The 23,140-nt window shown below is 34.7% G+C and overlaps 1 long non-coding RNA gene across 14 annotated transcripts in view; it reads right to left on the reverse strand.

The window, feature by feature from the left end:
• The window catches only part of LOC144301784 (uncharacterized), a 242,908-nt gene that overhangs the window by 191,219 nt on the left and 28,549 nt on the right, over positions 1–23,140 (reverse strand). The window contains exon 3 of one of the 14 annotated variants that reach the window (XR_013368658.1): positions 6,402–6,516. The exons of 11 other annotated variants lie outside the window; for them this stretch is intronic. This is a non-coding gene — a long non-coding RNA (uncharacterized LOC144301784). Of the gene's footprint in view, positions 1–6,401; positions 6,517–22,462; positions 22,668–23,140 lie in introns of those variants that run through there. 2 more of the 14 variants (XR_013368646.1, XR_013368657.1) reach the window with 2 other exon arrangements.

The following is a 23,140-nucleotide window of genomic DNA, read 5'->3' on the forward strand; positions in this document are numbered from 1 at the left end:
GGACGTGGTGATGGTAAAGGGATTCTAAATTACTTGAGTAGGAAGAGTAACCTTCTGATTGGAGACAGAACTCCCCTACAGCATGAGGTGCCATGACAATGCCCCTCAAATTTCTAAAGACTCTCCCTGAAGCATTAGGTCTTGGCACTATTGCTCATTAACTTTATAGCCAGTGTTATATGAGTCATGGTAGGTTTGCATACATTACAAATGTCACAAATCAGGAAAAGTAGATTAAAAACTGTCCATCTTAAAACTTGCAACTGTTCCTTCATTCTTTTTTTAAATATTTATTTATTTATTTATTTATTTATTTATTTATTTATTTATCTATCTATTTATTTATGACACACAGAGAGAGGCAGAGACACATGCAGAGGGAGAAGCAGGCTCCTGGAGGGGAGCCTGATGGGGGAATCCATTCCCGGATGGGGGGTCATGCCTTGAGCCGAAGGCAGACGCTCAACCATTGAGCCAACCAGGCATCCTGTGTTGCTTCATTCTTGAAAAGCAAAGTAATAAACAGTATTTGCAACTAAACGACTTATGGAGAAAAAAACATCAGCTTGCAGAATCTGTATTAGTCTTTATTTCATCCCTATTTACATATGGGTTCAATGTACAATGTACAATGTACAAACATACAGACAGTATCCCCTGTGCATAATAATCTTCTGTAGTGCAGCAGGTGGAATAATAATGTAAGATTGTTTGTATAGAAACCCATATTTTTATTTTTCTTGATTATTTTTCCTTATAAATCAGGTAAGAAGGGACAAAATATTTTGTCAGTCCAATTTCTATACAATCAGCTTCCTGGTAGCCCCAAATGATATTCCCTCCAAATTATTCAAAGGAATTAAGTAATTACTGATTTACCAGAAAAATAAGGCACAATAGCTGTACTGCACTGATGTAATATAATCACGTAATAATGCTAGTTTCATTCACAATGGGAAAGCCTTAGGTTTTCAAAAAATATTTATGTAAAGTAATTTATCTACAGAGATTAAGAATTTTTCTTTCTTTTATTTGTTCTTTTTTTCCCAAAAAATAAACATGATATTAAGTGGTTAGTCAGAAGTTTCTGTATGACATAAAATCTAAGACCAAATTACACTAAGGAATAAAAATGTACATGGAAGATATTGGCTGAGTTTACATGGGGGAGACATTCACTAATACACTAAATTAACTCTGCTACAGAATCATTGATGCTACAGGGAGGAAGAACAAGAGAGGAGAAAAGGTGCTCATGAGATCTGATATAGAATTTCCTTTCTAATTTGAGAAACCAACTCACAAATATGAAACATAACACCTCTGTGCTTACTGATAATTAATTTTATGGCTCAAGCACTTAATAGTTAAAATTTTCCAATAATGACAGGAGGAAGATAGGAATGATCAAAAACAATCGTAGACCTTCTTTGTAGTGACATGAAATCCCCAGTTGCACAACACAAATGTAAATATAACCATACTCATCTTGGCAAGTTTACTCAATAACATAAAATTGCATCTATTTGTTTTACTCTATATCTCAATATTTATATAACTTACAGTACCATAGAACTGTGCGTTTTGAAAGGTTACTATTTTCCTGGGGAAACAAATCCTAGAATTTTAATTTTGGCCATCCTATTAAAAATTAAGCAATACAGTATCAGTATTCATTACAGCATTTTTACCTTCTGCATAAGCTATGATCTTTACCTTATATATTTGGGATAAAGAAAATGAAATTTTAATAATCTTGTATATCTTACCTTTCTTTCTTCTTTGTATCTGCACTCGGAAAAGGCAATCTTTTGTATAAGAGAATCCCTGAGGCAGGGATCTCTCTTGAGCATCCCTTGAATTACTAAACAATTTGCATACCCAGTAAAACTATCTACATATATCCTTAATAGCTATACAACAAGATTTGGAATATGCCTCCCCCCCCCCTTTTTTTTGTCTTCCAGAATTTTGGCCAAATTATTTATTTATTTTTGGTCTTCCAGAATTTTGGCTAAATTTTTAAAGCAGACAAGAAAGGTGACAATACCTACTGTATTATGAAAGGAAGGAAGGCAGGAAGGAAGGCAGGAAGGAAGGAAGGAAGGAAGCTACAACTAAGATCTTTTTTTTTTTTTTTTTTAATTTTTATTTATTTATGATAGTCACACAGAGAGAGAGAGAGAGAGGCAGAGACATAGGCAGAGGGAGAAGCAGGCTCCATGCACCGGGAGCCCGACGTGGGATTCGATCCTGGATCTCCAGGATCGCGCCCTGGGCCAAAGGCAGGCGCCAAACCGCTGCGCCACCCAGGGATCCCTACAACTAAGATCTTATTAAGAAGTGACCTTATTAATCCCTTATTTTTAGTCTTAATGGAAAGAAAGCTAAACGTCTACTAAGATGAAGGATTCTATGAAGAATGTTCCTGTGTTTGGCCCTTGAGACATATTTTGGAGATGATCTCTAAGAAAACAGAAAAAGCACAATCTCTTTCCCTATCTGGAAGCTTCTGAGTTAAACATGGCAAGTGTTGTCTGTTCTGTCCTAAGAACTTAGCAGGGCACTCAAGATCTTCAGCAAACCATCAAGATTCTTTAGAAATTTTGGGAGAATAGAGACTAGTGTCTGGTTTTCATTTTCTTCTCCAAAGAACTCACAACAAAGAACTCAAACATTGAGTCTATTCCCTGATGGAGAAGTGTGTGGTTTGGAGAACTCAGAACTGCCAGAGCCTGAACTATCCACTGGCAGCCAGATAGGAAGAAGAGAGGGTAGAGCAAAGGTGAGCAGTAACCATATCTCCTTGAAACCTTACCCTTCCAGTCGTGTGGCAGGTCTCATGGGCAGGATGAGGGAAACTTACAACTGAATATGAGGTTAAAGTTTTGATGGAGACTGGACTGATCTTTCAAATACCTGAACCTGAAGCTGATCTCAACAAACAAAAAACCGATGCAGGGGAAGGGAGACAACAAGAAAAAAATGAATTGGATACCTGCAATTTTCTAATTCCAATAGGAAGTCCACAATCTACTGAAATAATTTAGGCAAGAAGAAAAATAAAAGGGTATTCATCATTTTTGCCTCTAAAACATAGGTTATGAATTAACTTAACAAGTGCTGAAATGTACCAGTTGGCAAAAATTCATGGTCTTAATTCACAAGGGCAGTCAAATTGTAGTTTAGTTTGGGAATCCTGATAATTTTAAGAAAGGTATCCTCTTTAATCTGAATTACTAAAGATAAAAATAGGGGAAAGAAAGTGTGCTTCACCTTAGCCTTACCCAAATTCCCCATAGTCATAGTGTCTGTTGCTTTAAAATATTCCATCATAGTAGATACTCTATTCAACAAGCAAAAATGTAAATGATCATACAAAGTAACTAAATAGTCATAAATTAAATTACATTTGAATTGTTTTTTTTTAAGCTTACAATTCTCTTGACAAAATAAGATCCCACGGACTTTACTTATCTCCACCAGACTGATATAAATTAAAACAAGACTTCCCGAGGTCTTGAACCAATTATATAAGGCCTAGATAAGGCATGATTAACCTATTGTTTTGTTTGTTTGTTTGTTTGTTTTTTATTTTTTCTTAGCCCAATGTCTCCTGTCCTTAAACCTGGAAAGAAGAAATGGTGTTTCATGGTAGATTTTCCCTCCTACTCAATATTTTTGAAATTAAAGACTCCATTCAATCATTAACTGGTAAATAACTTGGAGTCAAAAATTTGGCTAATATATTCTGTTCAGGGCCTATTATGATAGCCTTTCAACTGCAGTTTGCCTTCGTCTTCAAAAAGACATACTATACTTTATCTGACAACTGATGGGATGTAACAGCCTTGCCATTACACACAATATTTGTATGGAAGATCTTCACCACACCAGCTTTATCTAAGAACACAAATATATCATCACATCAATGACAAATTTCTGTAAGTAGATTCATTTGACATACAGATCAAGGACATCCAAACACTCACAAATGAGCTCTAGAAATGAATGAACAATTGCCCCACATAAAAACCACTGCTTCAGTAAAATTTCTGCATATTATTTGATCAGTTAAGAGGCACTTAATCCCTGACATTGTCAAGAAACAGCTATTGAACATTTCAGCATCCATAATATTAACATGAACAGTTTAAGCCTTTGGGGATTCTGAAGGAAATATAGTCCCAATTTAAATATTTTCTTAAGCCTAGAAATGCTATTATTCCTAAATTAACCTGATTTGAATTGTCCCCTTTCCATTAAAAGTCTAGAGTCTGTCCAAATTTCAATGCAATAGATATTCCAATTAATATCTCCAAGAAACTCTTTTACTGTACACAGTATGGGAACTTCCTCTCATGCCATCTAGATTCTTTGGATCACCTATTGTTGCTATAGATTGCTCATAAGTTTCTGATGCAAGAAACTGCCATTCTTGACTGCATATTACCCAACATGAGATAAGTAATTGCTGGATACATACATAGATCTTATTAAAATCAATACTTTCACAGGCACTGAACCTTGGACCTTTATATAGAGCTGCCCATTGTGAATTAGGTCAGGAAGAAGCACTCCATAAGGCATGGTCACTTGCTAAATGCAAATAGTACTAATATGAAAGAACCAATCCTGGGTCTCCTGGCATATCCCAAATGCAGGAGGAGGTGGACTCCTCATCTTAGTCCCTTGCCAGACATCATGATGCTGAATGAAGTCATATCTCTACCACATCCCTTGGGCACATGAGAGTCCATTGGTATCCACTGACTGAATTTCAAAGAAAATTCATGTACTTTATAAATGGCAGCACTACAGTTACATGTTCTAGAACCTCCAGGGGAGTTGCTGTCTTCTGCTCCTTAACCAAGACTTATCAAGGTAGCTCTTATGGTAGCTCTTATCAAGGACAAGAAAGATGAATCAACACAATTGGTAGCTCTTATCAAGGACAAGAAAGATGAATCAACACAATTGACCAGACTTTCGGTAGCAATTCTTCACATAGATGCCCTGACGAACAATAGCCCCATCTGTACATTTTTGTAGACTCTTGCACCATTACCAATAGTATGGTCATCTGGTCAGACCAGTCACCAAAGCAAGAATTTCTTTTTCAAGTCGGCCTCATCCAAAATAACACTAGAAATCTCTTCCATCACAGATATCCAAAATTAAAAGCACAATATAGGGATGTCTGAGTGGCTCAGCAGTTGAGCATCTGCCTTTGGCTCAGGGCATGATACCAGAGTTCCAGGATTGAGTCCCACATCAGGTTCCCTGTGAGGAGTCTGCTTCTCCTCTGCCTGTGTCTCTGCCTCTCTCTGTGTGTCTTTCATGAATGAATAAATAAAATCATTAAAAATAAAATAAAATAAAATAAAATAAAATAAAATAAAAGCCAAAAAAGTCTCATTAAGACACTCATCCCTTTCGGAGCTTAAGATATTATTGACAGTAAACAAGGCCCATATTTCGTTTCTCAGGAGCTGGGCTCTTGACAAGACATTCACTGGAACTTTCACTTCCATTATTGGCCTCAGCCTACCAGCCTCTAGTTAATGAAAAAGTGAAAATGAAAGATTTAACTTGAAACTACAATGAATTTTAGGAATTGGAAAGGAAATTTAAAATGTTTTGTTTTTTTTTTTAATTTTTATTTATTTATGATAGTCACAGAGAGAGAGAGAGAGAGGCAGAGACACAGGCAGAGGGAGAAGCAGGCTCCATGCACCGGGAGCCCGACGTGGGATTCGATCCCGGGTCTCCAGGATCGCGCCTTGGGCCAAAGGCAGGCGCCAAACTGCTGCGCCACCCAGGGATCCTAAAATGTTTTAAACATTGTAGTTGTATGTAAACAAAGAATATCCACAATAATACAAATAAGATTATATCTAATGGATAATTATCAATGGAGTTTGAATTATTCCTCATCTATCCATCACATGGCAATATTATCTTCAACAGTGAAAAAAATTATGCTTTTAAATATTTATTTATTTATTTATTTATTTATTTATTTATTTATTTGAGAGAGAGAGAGAGAGAGAGAGAGCATGCATAGGGAGAAGGGCAGAGGGAGAGAATCTTCAAGCAGACTCCCCACTGTGTGCCCAGCTCTGTGTGGGTTTGATCACATCACCCATGAGATCATAACCTGAGGTAAACCAACAGTCAAATGCTTAACCTACTGAGCCATCCAGGTGCCTCGTCAACACTGAAAAATTTAAAAGTTAACGCAAACTAAAGTACTTTTGTGTGACTCAGGAAAAAAATAATTTAATAAAACACTAAAAGTGCACATTTTCAATGTGCTTTATGCAGATTACACTTTTTATATACTATAAAATTATGATTGAATGTCACTAACATATTATGGATTTAATATCTTCAAGTGTTTAGATTCAAAGTCAGAGTTCACAGGTAATATCTTCGCCGTGCTCAATAATTTCTATGTCCCTCCATTTCTCCATCCATAAAACAAGGATAACAAAAACATTTGCAAAAGGTTTCCTATAAGGAACAAAAGATAATAAAAGTGAAAATGACTTTCACAGTGTCTGACTTACATATGGTATTCAATAAATTTTTGGCATGATTTAGGAATGCTCTTAAAAATAGAAAATATTTAAAATATATATGTGTGCTTCAGTGCTCCCTAATGAAATATCCTAGAAATGGGTCCTGCCTCGTAAACATCGCCATGAATTTAGACTATTAATTAAATGGTCACGAGTTTAGGACTAACCAGAAGGGCAGCATGATGAATTTGGTAAGACAGGAGTCAGTGAATTCTTAAGAATGAATAATATCAGGATTTCAGTACTTTATGCAAGGTCTCAGGAACACAAATTTATTTATGGGAGTGGGAGGAGTGACCAAAGATTGGCTCCTAGTTCTGGTGAAATTTATGCAAGTTGCCATGAGAGTATTAAAGCCTGAGCTCATGTCAGACTTCCTGACATCTTGGCTTGATTCCATGTCATCTCTGATTCATGTTTCACCACACTACTCCTACCCTTAACATTTTTTATGTATCTGTCTTTCCACAGCGATTTGTAGCTTCCACCTGATTTCTATAAACTGATTAAGATTTCAAGCAGAAAAGAATGGGAATTCTAAGTCTCCCTAGGGCAGAGGTCACCTCCAGCGGAGGCAGCTGTGGAGCTTCTAAGGAAAGATGACCAGGTGGTCAAACAGAATGAGGTCTGTGGGGTCAGCTGCAGTGAGAAACAGCAGCCCTAGTGCACAGTCTTTGTGGAGATCATCATTGCCTTGAGGGCAGATGCCCCTGCAAATTCCTGCCTAATCTGAATACATTTAAAATTGAACTCCAGTGCTTTTTGAGGCCCACTGGGAAATGCTTCCATTGAATAGGCTTACAGAGATGCTGACTTATATTGATCTTCATTCCTGTCCTCAGCTCTATCCTGGCATAAGACATTTGGGCATTGCGAAAGAAAGAAGAGAGGTTGTTTGTAGCTTTCATGTGAAACTTTACCTTTATTCCCTAAGGCCTGGCTTAAAACCTTTTTTTTTGTCATTTCTGCCCCTGTAGTTTAGCCACGATTCCTGACTCCCAAGTGGAATTTTTAAAGTGTCTAAAAAGGAATGTGATTCGGAAGGCTATGGGGAAAATAATTGACTATACTATAATCTGTAAAAGAGAAAACTATGGGTGTTATGGAATTCATTTATTCTCTCTCTCCATTCATTGTCCCATTCCTCCATCTATCATCTCTTTAACTCCCCATCTATCCTTCTATTTGCTTAGATGATGCTAACATATTTAGTCTATTTTCAGTTCTAGTAGTAAAACACAGAAAGAGACCTCACTCATTTAGAATAGATAAAATTAACTACAGATAAAAAGGAGACTCATAAATGCTTTAAGTTAGAAAGAACTAATAAATTGTTTCTCTTTGGAAAGTGGGTAACATCATTCTAAGAAAATTTCTCTGAAAATTTAAGATCCTTATAAATTCTTTCAGGGAAGTTCTCAGTGTTGTAAGAAGGATTATTCAGGGAAGTTCTCAGTGTTGTAAGAAGGATTCCCTTCAAAGAGGGAAACAGCCTAATGCATCTAAAAATGTTAGTCATATCTACTTGTAGTTTCTTCTTTTTGTGTACTAAATGAGTATTTTTTTTCTTGGGTGGAAATAATATTATTAAATGTTGGAATTAGCCTCCAGAAAAATGGCCTCCGAAATTTCATATTAATTTTTTATCTAACTAGACATTTTTAAATGCTTCATATATTACTAGTATTATTAATTCATGTTTTTCAATAAAGTTGAATATACAATGCATACATTAACATATTATATTATCATTGCTTTAAATATCTATAACTGATAATTGTCATTGGTTTAAATATTGATAATTGATAATTGTAAAGGAAATACTGGTAATTATTTTAGATCTTGACACACCAAAATATATACTTTGTTAGGTACATATTTTTTTTTACCAAAATGTAATTAATCAAACATAATTTGAAGGCTTTAAAATATTTTTTGTCAAAAGGATAGAATCTAACAGAAGATCCAGGCTTTGATGATGTCATTATTGCAAAATGAAGACTTTCAGTGACTGGTGAGTGGTAAAATTAAGAGCCCTTGAGCATGGCTGATTCTAGAAAAATATTTGCCCATAACTAGTGAATTGGCTTGAAAAAGAACATTTCTAGTAAAAAAGAGAAAAGGCACAGTACTAAAATGATTAAAAATTACTGATCATAACTAAATCAAATCTATCATCATCATTGGTGGGAAAAGGCTGCAAGGCATGCACCTTCTTAGTACTCTCACTTAGTATAGTTTTTCTGAATTTTTCAGTCCTTAAAATGCTTAAATGTGAAATCTGTGAACAGATTATCAAAAGATAGTTATTTCTCCATGCCCTACATGCATATTTTAAATAATAACTGGCTGAAAAGCCTTGACTGAAATGCCTTAGCAGATGCTTCTGCTCTCTCTTTTGTAATTAAATATGCAAAGCTTGTTTCTTTTGGCCTCTATGTTTCTTTATTATTTACCGTTTTGTGAAGTTTTTAAAACAGTCTGTCAAATTGAAAAGACCTGCTCTGCCCTTGGTAAAACAATACAGAGAAATGTTTATATTTTCAAGCTTGATAAAAATGACTTGAAATTAATGAAATTTGTTCCAAAAGAAGTCAATAGATCACAAGCCACAGAAGTTAATTTAATTGATTCTAGGAGTTTATTGTTACTGAGACTTCTAATGTCTCCCCATCGCCCAATTAATGATATTTCCCCCCCTAGGTTATATGGTTATCTTAAAGTCCAAATTTCTTATGTGATCTGAGTTTTACCCTGCACTGATCCAAGATATTAGCTTCATTTCAAACGATCAGAGCTTATGACAGTGTCCTTCAGTATAACACACCTTTTAATACATATTTCCTTTAACCACTTGAGAGACATATAATGTACTCAATTTGCGTGCGTTTATAAGATCATATCCATTTATGAAAAGCTTATTTGGATTTATAGTAACCACAAACACCCATTTTTTCTTTACACAACATAGATTTGGTAGTTAAATGATTTCTTTGCTCAAACATAGCAGACTAACAAGTTGTTATGTTTGAATAATATATTTGAAAGAGACGAGCTCTAATACACTCTCTCAGGTACTATATTTTTTTTTTAGCTTCACAATTTTAGAAAGCAGTCAGTCTGGCTGATTTCACTACCAATTAGTGTCAACATCCAGTTACTTTCTCGTCTGTCTCATTGTAAAATTTAAACCAAATTTCACTGATTTTACTCCATGGAGCTGTTATTTCAGCCATAGATACATCATTAATGCATTTCAAAATGTTCAGTGCCGGACTCAGACTTTTTTTTCTCTCTCTCCAGTACTTTAGCATGGAATTTGTTTTTCTGTGCCTGTATTTGAAAATTCATTTGTAAACAGATTTCTGTCTTTTAAAGAAAATTAGAAATTTATAATCAATTATAAAAGTAACATTTGGTTGAATTTTACATATGAAGGTTTTTTTAGCTATAATCTCAAATTTATTACAGATTGGATTTATATAAATTTATCATTTTATCTGGTTTGTCAAGAAAAAAATTATTAATCATTTACCAATATGCAAATAGTTTTGCTTCTTCACAGCTGCCATTAAAAATATCTTAAACTTGTATAATTTTTCCAGTTATTTTCATGTAAATCATCTGTTCACATACTGTGTTGAAAAAATACATAGTTACTTAACATATTCTCAACTCTGTTATAAAGGTAAGTAAATAAAGTATCATTGTTCCACTTTTTAGATGGAATGTCTCTGAAAAACAAGAATTTTCAAAACAATTTACAGATAATATGTATCATATCAGGATATAGAACCTTAATTCAGTATACTTTCCAGTAGACCAGGGTGTAATGTAATTCAACTGCCCTTAGAAACTGTTTTTTTTTTTTTTTCTTTTAGTGGCAGAAAATATTGGTTTTAAAATGCATTACTTTTATTAGAATTTTTAAAAATAGTGAGCTACACTTTTGGCTCTTTTTACAGTAAAAACCAAGATGTTTGTAACTGATTTTTCTTAATTTCAGTTTAAGAATCAAGAAAATTTTTAGTTAATCAAGAAAATTATCAGGAAGATATTACCCAACAGTGCATTTGAACCCAGAAAAATATTAGATATGTGATTTGATTAAAGCCTATTAAATTTTTTTCTAATAAGTATTAGAAAATAAGTAATAAGCATTAACATTTTTTTATAAAAGACATTTATAAGCACCTGTTACTGAAACTAGCAGCTTCTCCTTACATGTATTCCCATACCCAGAGGTTTGTTTAATCCTTTCTACATGTAGTTCTTCTAATTACTTCCTCCATAAATATAAATGTGACTAATGTTAACTAGATATAAAAACCCTAAAAAATATAAGCAAATATAATCTGTCTGTACATGTTTTTATATCATATGTAGATATGATATACATGTATATACTGTACTTATCTTAAATCCATATACACTTGAGAAAATATATCATGAATGTAAGGTTGGTTTGATTTTCAAACATCAGTGTACTTTGCTGCATTAACATTAATGAAGAAAATTATTTCAAGGATGCAAAACGTTGTCTCTTTAGTTTTGTAGATGCGTAGGTGGTGAGGACTTCTGCCCCAAGAGCTCCACATAATGGATTCTACTTATAAGTCTGCTGTACAGATTTAACTGATTTAAATGATATAATTTTAGATTTTAGAAATGATACCGAGGGGAAAAAAAAAAAAAGAAATGATACTGAGATGGCCTTTAGACTTTGAACTAATGTTGGAATGGGATGGTATTTGGCAGCTTGAGGAGTCATAAGTGTATTTTGCTTTTGGAAAGGACCAGAGTCACTGTGGGCCAGAATGTGGACTGCATTGGACAGAATCCTAAGATGTCTTCCATATCATATGCTCCTGGAGTACACACCTTGCATAATCCTTGGGACCATGACCCTAATGAGTTTTACTTTCATTTGATAGGTTATATGTTACAATTGACCTTAATACAAGGAGATTATCTAGGTAAGACTGACATAATCACAGGAGCCCTCTAGAAAGAGAATTTTATCAGGCTAGTTCCAAGAGAAAAAATCAGATTCAAAGCAAAAGGAAGAAGTGAAATGAATTGCTGACTTGAAGATGGAGTGAGCCAAGTGCTAAAGAATCTGGCCTTGGGATCCCTGGGTGGCGCAGCGGTTTGGCGCCTGCCTTTGGCCCAGGGCGCGATCCTGGAGACCCGGGATCGAATCCCACATCGGGCTCCTGGTGCATGGAGCCTGCTTCTCCCTCTGCCTGTGTCTCTGCGCCTCTCTCTCTCTCTCTGTGACTATCATAAATAAATAAAAATTAAAAAAAATTTTTTTTAAAAGAATCTGGCCTCTATTAGCTGAGTGGCTTCTGTTGGTTAGCAATAAGAGAACTGGAATCTCAATCTTAAAAATATAAAGAACTGAATTCTGCCAATAAGAACGAGCCCCTAAAGGAGCCCCTGGGTGGTTCAGTTGGTTGAGTCATCAACTGTTGATTATGGCTCAGGTCATGATCTCTAGATCATGATCTCAGGGTCCTGAGATCAAGCCCCCTTGTGGAGCCCCACAAAGGGCTCCTCACTCCACAGACAGTCTGCTTAAGATTCTCTCTGTCTCCCTTGCCCCTCCCCCACATGTTCTCTCTTATTAAAATCAATAAATCTTAAAAAAAAAAAAAAAGTGAGCCTCTAGATAAAAACTCAGTCAAGTCTGCCAGGATGATTTCAGCCTTAGGACATGAGCAGAGAACTCAGCCACACCTTTTTAAACTTCTGATATGTGCAAGAGAGCTAATGAATGGATGGATATTGTTTTAAGCCAATTAATGTGTGGTAATTTGTTAGGAAACAACAGAAGTCCTCTAACAAAGAGGACTATTACTATTTTTCTCTAGTAAACTGATAGAATGGGAGTGGATTACTTAAACCCAATCAGCGAAAGGGAAGAATAGCAACCAGTTTTGTAGTTCTATCATTGCAGAGTCCAGGGCACAGTCCTGCAGTGATTCTAAACCTGAGTTTTAACTGTTGACCATGGCCTCTTCTTTTCACAGTTTCAAAATTCTAAAATCCATCATCTCAGTAACATATAATTGCCCAGAACTCCTCATTGCTTCGATAATTAGCCTCCTGCCATATGCAGACTCAGAATTCAGCAAATGTCTTGAGGGGAGCTAGCAGAGTTTAGCAGAGTCCCCTTTAATATGTCTATCTTTGGCCTCTTGTCCTGGGCCAAGAATAAGCCAAATTCCTGAAGGATAATGTAGGTGAAAATACCAGTTCACTGCTCCATGTGGTTTGCCTTTTTTTGAAATTATTTTCTCAAATCTTCTTTGCATTAGTATTCTTCAGTTGCCTTGACAGACAAGTTTTTTTCCCCCATAGTTTTCAACATAGGTATTCATTGTTCTATGGCAAGATACTGCATCACAATTTAATGTATAATTTTTGTATAAAATCTATTCATTTAACCAAAAAAAATCACATGATAATTTCATATGATAAGGAGAAATAAAATTTTGGTTAATATGCATATTGATTGGGGATCCCTGGGTGGCTCCATGGTTTAACGCCTGTCTTCGGCCCAGTGGGTGATCCTGGAGTGCCAGGATCAAGTCCTACATCAGGCTCCCTGCATGGAGCCTGCTTTTCCCTCTGCCTCTGTCTCTGCCTCTCTCTCTTTCTCTTTCTGTGTGTTTCTCATGAATAAATAAATAAAATATTTAAAAATAAATAAATAAAAGGCAGAAAATTGTCTTTAAATAAATGCATATTGATTGCATCTGAAGACATGATGTAGTCAATGTGTAATTCTTAGAAATTTTCTCTACTTCTAAACAAAAAGCATGCTTAAACAATTAGGAGCTTGGAGGCAGTTGTTTTATAGTTGAACTCAGAATCTGTAAATTATTTTTTTAAAGATTTATTTACTTATTTTAGAGAGAAAGAAAAAACATGGGCAGAGGGAGGGGCAGGACAGGGAGGGAGAGAATTCGAAGCAGCCTCCCTAATGAGTGAGGAGCCCAATAGGAGTGAGGCCTGATCCCACAACCTCAAGATCACAACCTGATCCAAAACCAAGAGTTGGGAAGCTTTACTGACTGAACCACCCAGGTGCCCCTGTTTAAGCTATTTTTATAGAATTATAAATGCTATTGATGGAGAAGACTCTCAGCACCTCACACCCAATTCTGAGTCACTTGGCAACAGAACTGTGACTTTGGGCCCCTTGTGAAACTTATTCTTCCATAAACTGCATTTGGAATCATTTTCTTTCTTTCTTCTTAATGTGACATTCTTATTTTTTAAGAAAATGTCCATATATTAAATAATAATAAAGAGAAACAAGAGTCAAAAATGTGGAGAAATAGGAACATTTGTGTACTATTAGTAGGAATGAAAAATGGAGAGTCCCTGGATGGCTCAGTCAGTTAAGCGTCTGCCTTCAGCTCAGCTCATGATCCTGGAGTCTGGGGATCCAGTCCCGCATCAAGCTCCCTGCTCAGCAGGGAGTCTGCTTCTCCTTCTCCCACTGCCTGCCACTTTGCCACTTGTGTTCTCTCTCTCATTCTCTGTCAAATAAATAGATAATCTTTTAAAAAAGGAAAGCAAAATGATGCAGCTGCTATGGAAAAGAGTGTAAAGGTTTCTCAAAACATTAGACATAGAACTACCATATAATCTAGAAATCCTGCTTCTGGGTATTTAGTCAAAAGAACTGAAGTTAGAATACTGCAGAGGCATATCTTATGTACTCTTTGCCGCGCTATCCACAGTAGCCAAGACATAGAAATAAACAAAATATCCATTGATGGATGAATGGATAAAGAAAATGTGCTATGTACATACAATTGAATAGAATTCACAGTGTTAAAAAGGAAAATCTGCAATATGTGACAATATTGATGAACTAGAGGATGATGAACATGATGCTGAGTGAAATAAATTAGTCACAGAAGGGCAAATACCACTATGAAGTATCTAACACAGCCAAGTTCTGAGAAGCAAAGACCTAGTTGCCAGGAGCAGAAGTTAATGAAAATGAAAGTCAATTGTTCAATGGCTAAAGTTTTCATTATGCATAAAAAATAAGTTCTAGAGATTTGCTATACAACTTTGTGCCTATAATTAGTGATATTGTATTATACTTTAAATGATATGTTGTGAGAATAGATGTTAAGTGTTCGTAATATAATAAAATAAAAACAAAGTTTAAAAATAATACATTGTACTTAAAAATTTATGACTTTTCATACTTTTTATTGACCAATGTCAAGATGTCACTTCTCATTAAATCAAGAAACTATAACACATCTTGCCTTGTAATTTTGGTGTCTGAAACCTCACTATTTTGTAAAATTTATTGTTATACCACCCTTAAAATTATTAGGTGATATTTTTTTCAGTTTTTAACATGAATTAAATATTTGCCTTATATTATACATCACCAACAATTTTATTGCCATATCCTGATCTAATTGCTATATGAATGTGGTACAGTAACACAGAAACTATTAAAACATTTTAAGTCATAATAAATTACAAATGCTCTTTTCAACTTCTATTTGTGCCGAAAATATAGTAAACGATGTAGAGAAAGTCAGTGCATGTGTTTTCTTAGGTCAACTTGTATATGCTTATCTTTTTTCTCCTTTCACAGACTCTCTGAGAAATCTCTAAGCCTTTTAGGACCAAGAAAAACTATTTCCACACAGGAACAGGGGTAGAATGAAGGAGCCCAGGACAGAAGGGAGATGAGGTAATTCTAGAAAGAAAGAGCAGAGATGTTTGCTCATGAATCCAGTTATCAAAAATAATCTCATCAATTTACAACACCCTCTTTACACCATTTATAAGCAATAACTTTAGGGCAAGAACTTACTTCTCTATTTCTTTAATGGAGAGTGAGACATTAATTTAATGTATTCATAATAGAGTTTTATTTAAATTTTATTTCAAGCTAAGGAACAAATTATGACCACAATAAGTGCAATTATAATAGTGATAAAAAAGCAATACTTATTAATGTTTATTAATTATATGGAACTTTGCTTAGACTTTACTTGCATTTACTCAGAAAACTATCAACACCAATAATTTAAAGCCTTTTCATAAGTAATGTAACTGAAGCCTAGACCAATTAAATAACTTTCCTAAGGTCACTCTGAAACCAGCCCCATTCAAGTTATGAAGTTGAAATCAGCAGAAAATTTTAAGGTTGTTTTTTAGAGAAGGATTTCTCCCAAATCAGCTATTATGTTTTTTTAGACCCCACTGACAAATCCACCAGCTGTCTCTGCAGCAGCCTCTGAACAAGCAAAGCCCTGCATTCCTTCCCCAAAGTAATGACCCCATCCAGTTTATACAGACTCTTGGATTATGACCAGAGCCCCTTCTCTTTGTCCTAAGAGATCTCTTGAAGTCAGGGCTGAATTTTGCCTCGTTCTGGTATTAAGTTTCCATCTCAAAATGAACATGAGATGAATGTTGCTCATATGTCTGCTCAAAGTACGTGTTCCATCTTTCCTCATGAATAGTCATAACTCTCCTCGTCCTTTTTATCAATATGTATGTAATCTCCCATCCTGACTTCCCCGTTTAAAATCTTACTTCTCAACCTAGAACCTTCAAGAGGGTCTTTGGAAATCAGTCTGCCATTGCCCCAGGTTGGTGGCCTCCTAAACACAGTGAACTTTCCTTTCTACCAACATTTGTCTCTGGAGTACTGGCATTTGAGCCATGAGCAGCTGCACTTGGGCTTCGATAACAAATCAAGTTGCAGGCAGTATTGAAGAGTTCGGTAGACACTCTTCTCTAAGAGCATAGTCACTATCATACACTGCATCTTCACCACAATTTGCTAATATGGAAACCTAACAATAAGAATAAAATGGACATTATCTCTTTGAAATATGAATATCATGCAAGAGAATTTCAACATTGCAGCGCATTGGACTTTGGAACTCAGTGAAGATCTTTAGAGACTTCTAGTGTGGTGAAAAATGCCAATAATGAATACAAAATCAAAATAATTGTCTTCCTTGTGGGAGTAAATATAATGTTAAATATGTCTTCATTTCTGGGATATTTTTTACCATGTTGAAAAGTACCCCATCAGTAATACACTGGGCTTTTTTTCCGCCTAAGGATGTAGAGAACTTGCAGATTTCAAAGGGGCAAATAGAAAATAAATGAGTTGTAAAATTGGGAAATAGTCACAGTCAACATCAAAGTTAGAAGTCTGCAGCTCTTTCCAAAACTGAGTAAATTGCAAGAATACATAGTACTAGAAAGTGTGCACTTCATTTTTTTTCTTAAAAAAAAATAAATTCCCTACAGTGATGCTTTTGGTTTCTAAGCATCAGAAAGACAAAGGGAATTGTGGTTTTGATTTGCATTTCCCTGATGATCAGTGACTTTGTTTTTTTTCTTTTTTTAAGATTTTATTTATTTATTCATGATAGACACACAGAGAGAGAGGCAGAGGCAGAGACACAGGCAGAGGAAGAAGCAGGCTCCATGCAGGGAGCCCAATGTGGGACTCGATCCCGGGTCTCCAGGATCACTCCCTAGGCTGAAAGTGGAGCCAAACCACCCAGGCTGCCCGATGATCAGTGACTTTGAACATCTTTCCTGTGCCTGTTGATATCTATATGTCTTCTTTGGGAAAATATCTATTCAAGTCATTTGCTCATTTTTTAATCAGTTTTTTAAATAATAAGCTGTGTAAGTTCTCTTCCTTCCTTCCTTCCTTCCTTCCTTCCTTCCTTTCTTTCTTTCTTTTTTCTTTCTTTCTTTCTTTCTTTTTTCTTTCTTTCTTTCTTTCTTTTCTTTCTCTTTCTTTCTTTCTTTCTTTCTTTCTTTCTTTCTTCTTTCTTTCTTCTTTCTTTCTTCTCTTTCTTTCTTCTTTCTTTCTTTCTTTCTTTCTTTCTTTCTTTCTTTCTTTCTTCTTCTTCTTTTCTTTCTTTCTTTCTTTCTTTCTTTCTTTCTTTCTTTCTTTTTGTTCATTCTTTCATTCTTTCTGTCTTTCTGTCTTCTTTTTGGTTTCTTTATTCTTCTTGAATAAGATATCACCTCATGCCTATTAGATTGGCTATTAGCCAAAAGACCAAAAGAAAAAAAACAAAAACAAAAACGTGTCGGTGAGGATGTGGAGAAAAGGAAATCCTTGTGCACTGTTGGTGGGAGTGCAAATTGGTGCAGCCACTATGGAAAATACTATGGAGGCCCCTCAAAAAATTAAAAATTACCACATGATCCAGCAATTTCACTTTAGTGTGGATTTATCTGAAGAAAATGAAAACACTAATTCAAAGAGATATTTTCATCTCCATGTTCATTGGAGCATTATTGACAATAGCCAAGATATAAAAGCAATCTAAATGTTCATGAATGGATAAATATATCATAAACACATGCACACACACACACATACACACACATGCACACACATGATAGAATATTACTCAGCCATAAAAATGAATGAAAATCTGGGGCACCTAGGTGATTCAGCCACTTATATGTCTTCCTTCTGCTCAAGTCATGATCCCCAGGGCCCTGTAATCAAACCCCTGCTTCCGCCTCTCCTCTGCTCCTCCTCCCCTGCTTCTGCACTCTCTTTCTTTCTCTCTCTCTCAAATAAATAAATAAAATATTTAAAAAAATGAAATTCTGTCACTTGTGACAACATGGTGGACTTAAAGGATGTTATGCTAAGTGAAAAAGTCAGACAGAGGAAGACACATACCATATGATTTCACTTGCATATGGAATCAAAGCAAACCAGAAACAGACTCACTAAATACAAGAAACAAAATGATCATTACCAGGAAAGGGAGAGACTGAGAGCAGCTGAACTAGGTGAAGAGTATTAAGATGTACAAATTTCCTGTTATAAAATAAATCAGGCATGTAATGACCAATGTAGGGACTACAGTCAATAATATTACAATAACTTTGTATGATGACAGATGGTAACTAGACTTACCATGAGAATCACTTTGTAACATATAGAAATATTGAATCACTGTGGGAGAGCTTGTCAGTTTGAGTGATTGATTATGCTATTCAAGGTCAAGAAGAGACAACACAGTACTAGTTGATAACAGCTCTGAGTCTATAGCTAGATTTGCTCACAAAGAGTTGAATTCCTGGTCTCAGGCTAAAATAAGCATATCTCTAAAAGAATATTTTGATTTTTGAATAACTTCATGTTCTTTATTAAAATGAGCACACATTGCATTGTTTTGTTGTTCATTGCAAATACAGGCAAAGTGGTCCATTATTAAAACTTTAGTATAGTAGATTGCTTTTTTTTAATTAAAAAAATATCAACATCTTTGTTGGGGTGTAGTTAGTACACAGAAAATACAAACATGTTAACACATACAATTTAATGAATTTGGATATATGTACACACCCATGAAACTATTATTACAATCGAAGCAATAGACACAGCCATCATCTCGAAAAGTTGTGATCCTATTTTTTGCAGTAACATGCTTTACATGACATATTACTTTTCAACAAATTTGTAAATTCACAATACAATATTGTTAACTATAGGTGCTATGTTGTAAAACAGATAGCTAGAATTTATTCATCTTGTGCTACAGGGACTTTATACCTATTGAACAACAACTCTTCATTTCAGCCATTTCCCACTCCCTGGCAACCACCATTCTCTTTTCTCCTACTAAGAGTAACTATTTTAGATACCTCATGTAACTGGAATTATGCACTATCTATCTTGCTATGGCTGGTGTTTTTTTTCACTTAGCATATGATGCCTTCTAACTTCAAACATGTTATGGCAAATGGCAGGATTTCCTTGTTCTTTTAAGACTGAATAATAGACCTTCGTGTGTGTGTGTGTGTGTGTGTGTGTGTGTATCACATTTTTTTGTCCATTTAACCATCCATCAATGGACATTTGAGTTATTTTAATGTCTTACCTAGTGTAAATAATGTAATGAACATGGGATACAGATATCTCTTTGAGATCATGATTTCAATTATTTTGTATATATACCCTGAAGTGGGTAGATTACTTTTTTATTTTTAATCTCTGCAACAGTATCTTTAGAATGCTTGATAGAACAAGCAACACTAACAGGGAAAGAAATTCTAGAAACTTCAGACGAATCTGGTTATGTTTAGCTACATAGGTGATCTTCCTTTAGTTTGTTGTGTATGTTTGTGTTGAACACATATTCAATTAGTGTGTTTTATAAATTTATATAATGGCTAATTAAATTAAAAAACATTGCATTTATATATTTGAACATTTGGCTCATTGTCTTCTTGGCCTGACTACCAGGACAAATAATATTTTAAATAAAAAACACATAATGGAATATTACTCAGCCATTAGAAACGACAAATACCCACCATTTGCTTCGACGTGGATGGAACTGGAGGGTATTATGCTGAGTGAAGTAAGTCAATCGGAGAAGGACAAACATTATATGGTCTCATTCATTTGGGGAATATAAATAATAGTGAAAGGGAATAGAAGGGAAGGGAGAAGAAATGGGTAGGAAATATCAGAAAGAGAGACAGAACATGAAGACTCCTAACTCTGGGAAACGAACTAGGGATGGTGGAAGGGGAGGAGGGCAGGGGATGGGAGTGACTGGGTGACGGGCACTGAGGGGGGCACTTGACGGGATGAGCACTGGGTGTTATTCTGTATGTTGGCAAATTGAACACCAATAAAAAATAAATTTATTATTAAAAAACATAAATATCAACATATGTTGATTTATAAATATATTAATATATTTCAAATATAATATATAATAAATATATAACATAAGCATACTCTATAAATATGTTATAAATGATATATATAATTTGCATATAGTAGATAACATAATTATTTTATTGTATTATACATAAACATAAATATGAATAACAAAATTTAACAATGATGATCTATGTGCTGCTCATTAAATTAATTAAAAAGGATTATTCACTGAAATACCAAGAATTTAAATAAAAAGTAGAGTGGAAAAATTAACAATTTAATTATTCAAATTAAATAAGTCCCTTGGATTTTCCTTTTGTGTGTGTGTGTGTGGAACCATTTCTCACACCTGCCCGTATTAAGAGCACTTCCAACCCAGATGAGTGAATTGAAAAAACAAGGCTTAACTGCAGGAGAGCAAATCCTGTGTCTCTTCAGTTCATTTTTGCATTACTAGCTCACAGAACAGTCCCTATTACAAGGTAGGTGCTCAACCCATATTTGGTGAATATACTGAATGAATGAAGTTTCTCATATGCTTTGGGTTCTTATAAAACGATACTTCTTTTTTTTTTTAATCTAAGGTGAAGAAGTTAAATCCTCAGGTAGATATTGGATAACTTAGAAGTAGAGACATGCTCAATAAAACAGAGTGACAGAACTAAAAGTGAAGTTATTTTTCATCAGGGAACCTCAATGAGGTTTTGGAAGAATTTTTGCAAGGCTACAATTTGGGTGAATATATACACAGAGGCAACAAAAAGGTACGTATGCATTTTTAAGGAATTTGAAAAATCAATTGGCAATGGACTGAAATTAGAATACACATGATAGATATAATCTGTCAGAGGCTCCAATTTTTACTTTCCCAGTTTGATCTGGCGCTCCAGTGCTGGCACAGCATTTCAAAGAAAGTGTTACAACAATTAACTTTAAACAATCTGTGTACCTTCATTAATATTTCCCACAAGTTATATGGATGCTATTGTTAAAGAGGTCAGTTTCAAACCCATGCAGAACTCCTGTCTTCAAAGATAGGAGAACGCCACCATGACTTCACACTATCAGCTCATTGACTGACTCTTTACAAATGTGCCAGCTAAGTAAGGAATTGAGAAGAGAACAGGGTAACAGTGGGTAGATATTTCAGTTTCTTTCTTCAAATTGTTAGATTACAGAAACAAGAAAAAAATCCACTTTATTCTCAGGTGCTGTTAATAGATTTCCTCATCTCCATATTCAGCACTGTTTCATAATAGAATAATGCCTTTAAAAACTTCTGCTAATCAGGAAATGGGTTTATGTATCAGATTTAGCAAAACAGCAACCTGCCAGCATATAGAAAGGATATTGAGGAAAAGACAGGTTTTCTAAAAATCATCAGGTTTGGGGGCACCAGGGTGGCTCAGTCAGTTAAGTGTCCAACTCTTGATTTGGGCTCAGGTGATGATTTCAGGGTCATGGGATGGAGTCCTGTATTGAGCTCCACAAAACTGGGGACTCTGCTTGAGATTTTCTCTCTCCGTCTCCCTCCACCACTTTCCCCACTCACACTAAATCAATCAATCAATCAATCAATCTTAAAAATGAAAACAAAACATCAGATCTGTAAATTAATCTATCCTTTCTCTTCTTCCATTCAGTTCTTCCTCAAACTGAGTCTCCTATTTGGCCCAGACACAAGACATTATCTGTCACCTAGGCCTGCATGAGAATATTCTTTAAAGTTAAGTGTGCATGTGTGGCTTTTAGAGTTTCTTCAAGTCCTCTGCCTACTTCATGAGGAATTTTGATCCACAAGTAAAATTATTTTCAATATATTTTAAATACTTGATTCCTGAATGTTGTGGAAATAAAAGTAATGTTGTTTAACTTAGTTTAATTTCATATTTACTGTGATGATTTCTAGCAATAATCAACTGAAGTGTTTATTTAACCTTCTAGAATGTCTCTAACTTTGTCATTATGAAGAACCTTTCATGAGAAAGTACTTATATTTAAGAGATTGGGGGGAATAAAATCACTCTTAATATTTGACTTTTGATTTATGATGACTCATTATTAACACGAGTTAAATTATTTTAAGTGACTTTAATTGGAAATACTTCAATAGACATTAAATGTATCTAACAAACATTATGGGATTTCAAATAAAATACTCCATTAATTGATTTAACATATGTGTAGTAGGCACCAATTACGTCAATATTTATGTTATAATCACCATTATATTAATTATTATGTATCAGTCACGGTGGCCATTATTAGGGCACAACAAAGAATGAGAGATGATTTTTGCACACAAAATATTTAAACTCTAAGGAGTTTCACTTCATTTTATTGTTGATTAGACTCTGTAAAAAAAAAAATTAAAGCATAAATAGAAAATATGTGGGTTAATATCGAAACTCTTCTCAGAAATATTATTAAATTTCAGCTGAGAAGCAATGCATCCCTAATCTGCCATTAGTATTATTATTGTAATCATTTTAAAATATAAATGAAATGTGCAAATAACGGTAGTAACAGTCACTAGTAGCTATTGCAATATTTACAGTTTTGTGCTTTATGTTATTCTTTAAAAAAAAAAGTCCCAATTTCTGACCCTGGTTAACCTTTTTTTTCTAATCCTTCTCTAGAGGAAGATATTATAGATATTATTAGATATTATAGAGAATTACATATCTCTATATGTACAGCCAACTCTTAATTGTTTTCACGTAAGTATTTAAATTATAATGAATAATCCGTTGACTTTCCCAGACTTCCTCATTTTTCCAATGGATTGTGTACCACTGGAGTAGGAGGTGGATTAAAATTGAAAAAG

Source organism: Canis aureus, chromosome 30 (assembly GCF_053574225.1).
Source record: "Canis aureus isolate CA01 chromosome 30, VMU_Caureus_v.1.0, whole genome shotgun sequence".
Classification (NCBI taxonomy): domain Eukaryota; kingdom Metazoa; phylum Chordata; class Mammalia; order Carnivora; family Canidae; genus Canis; species Canis aureus.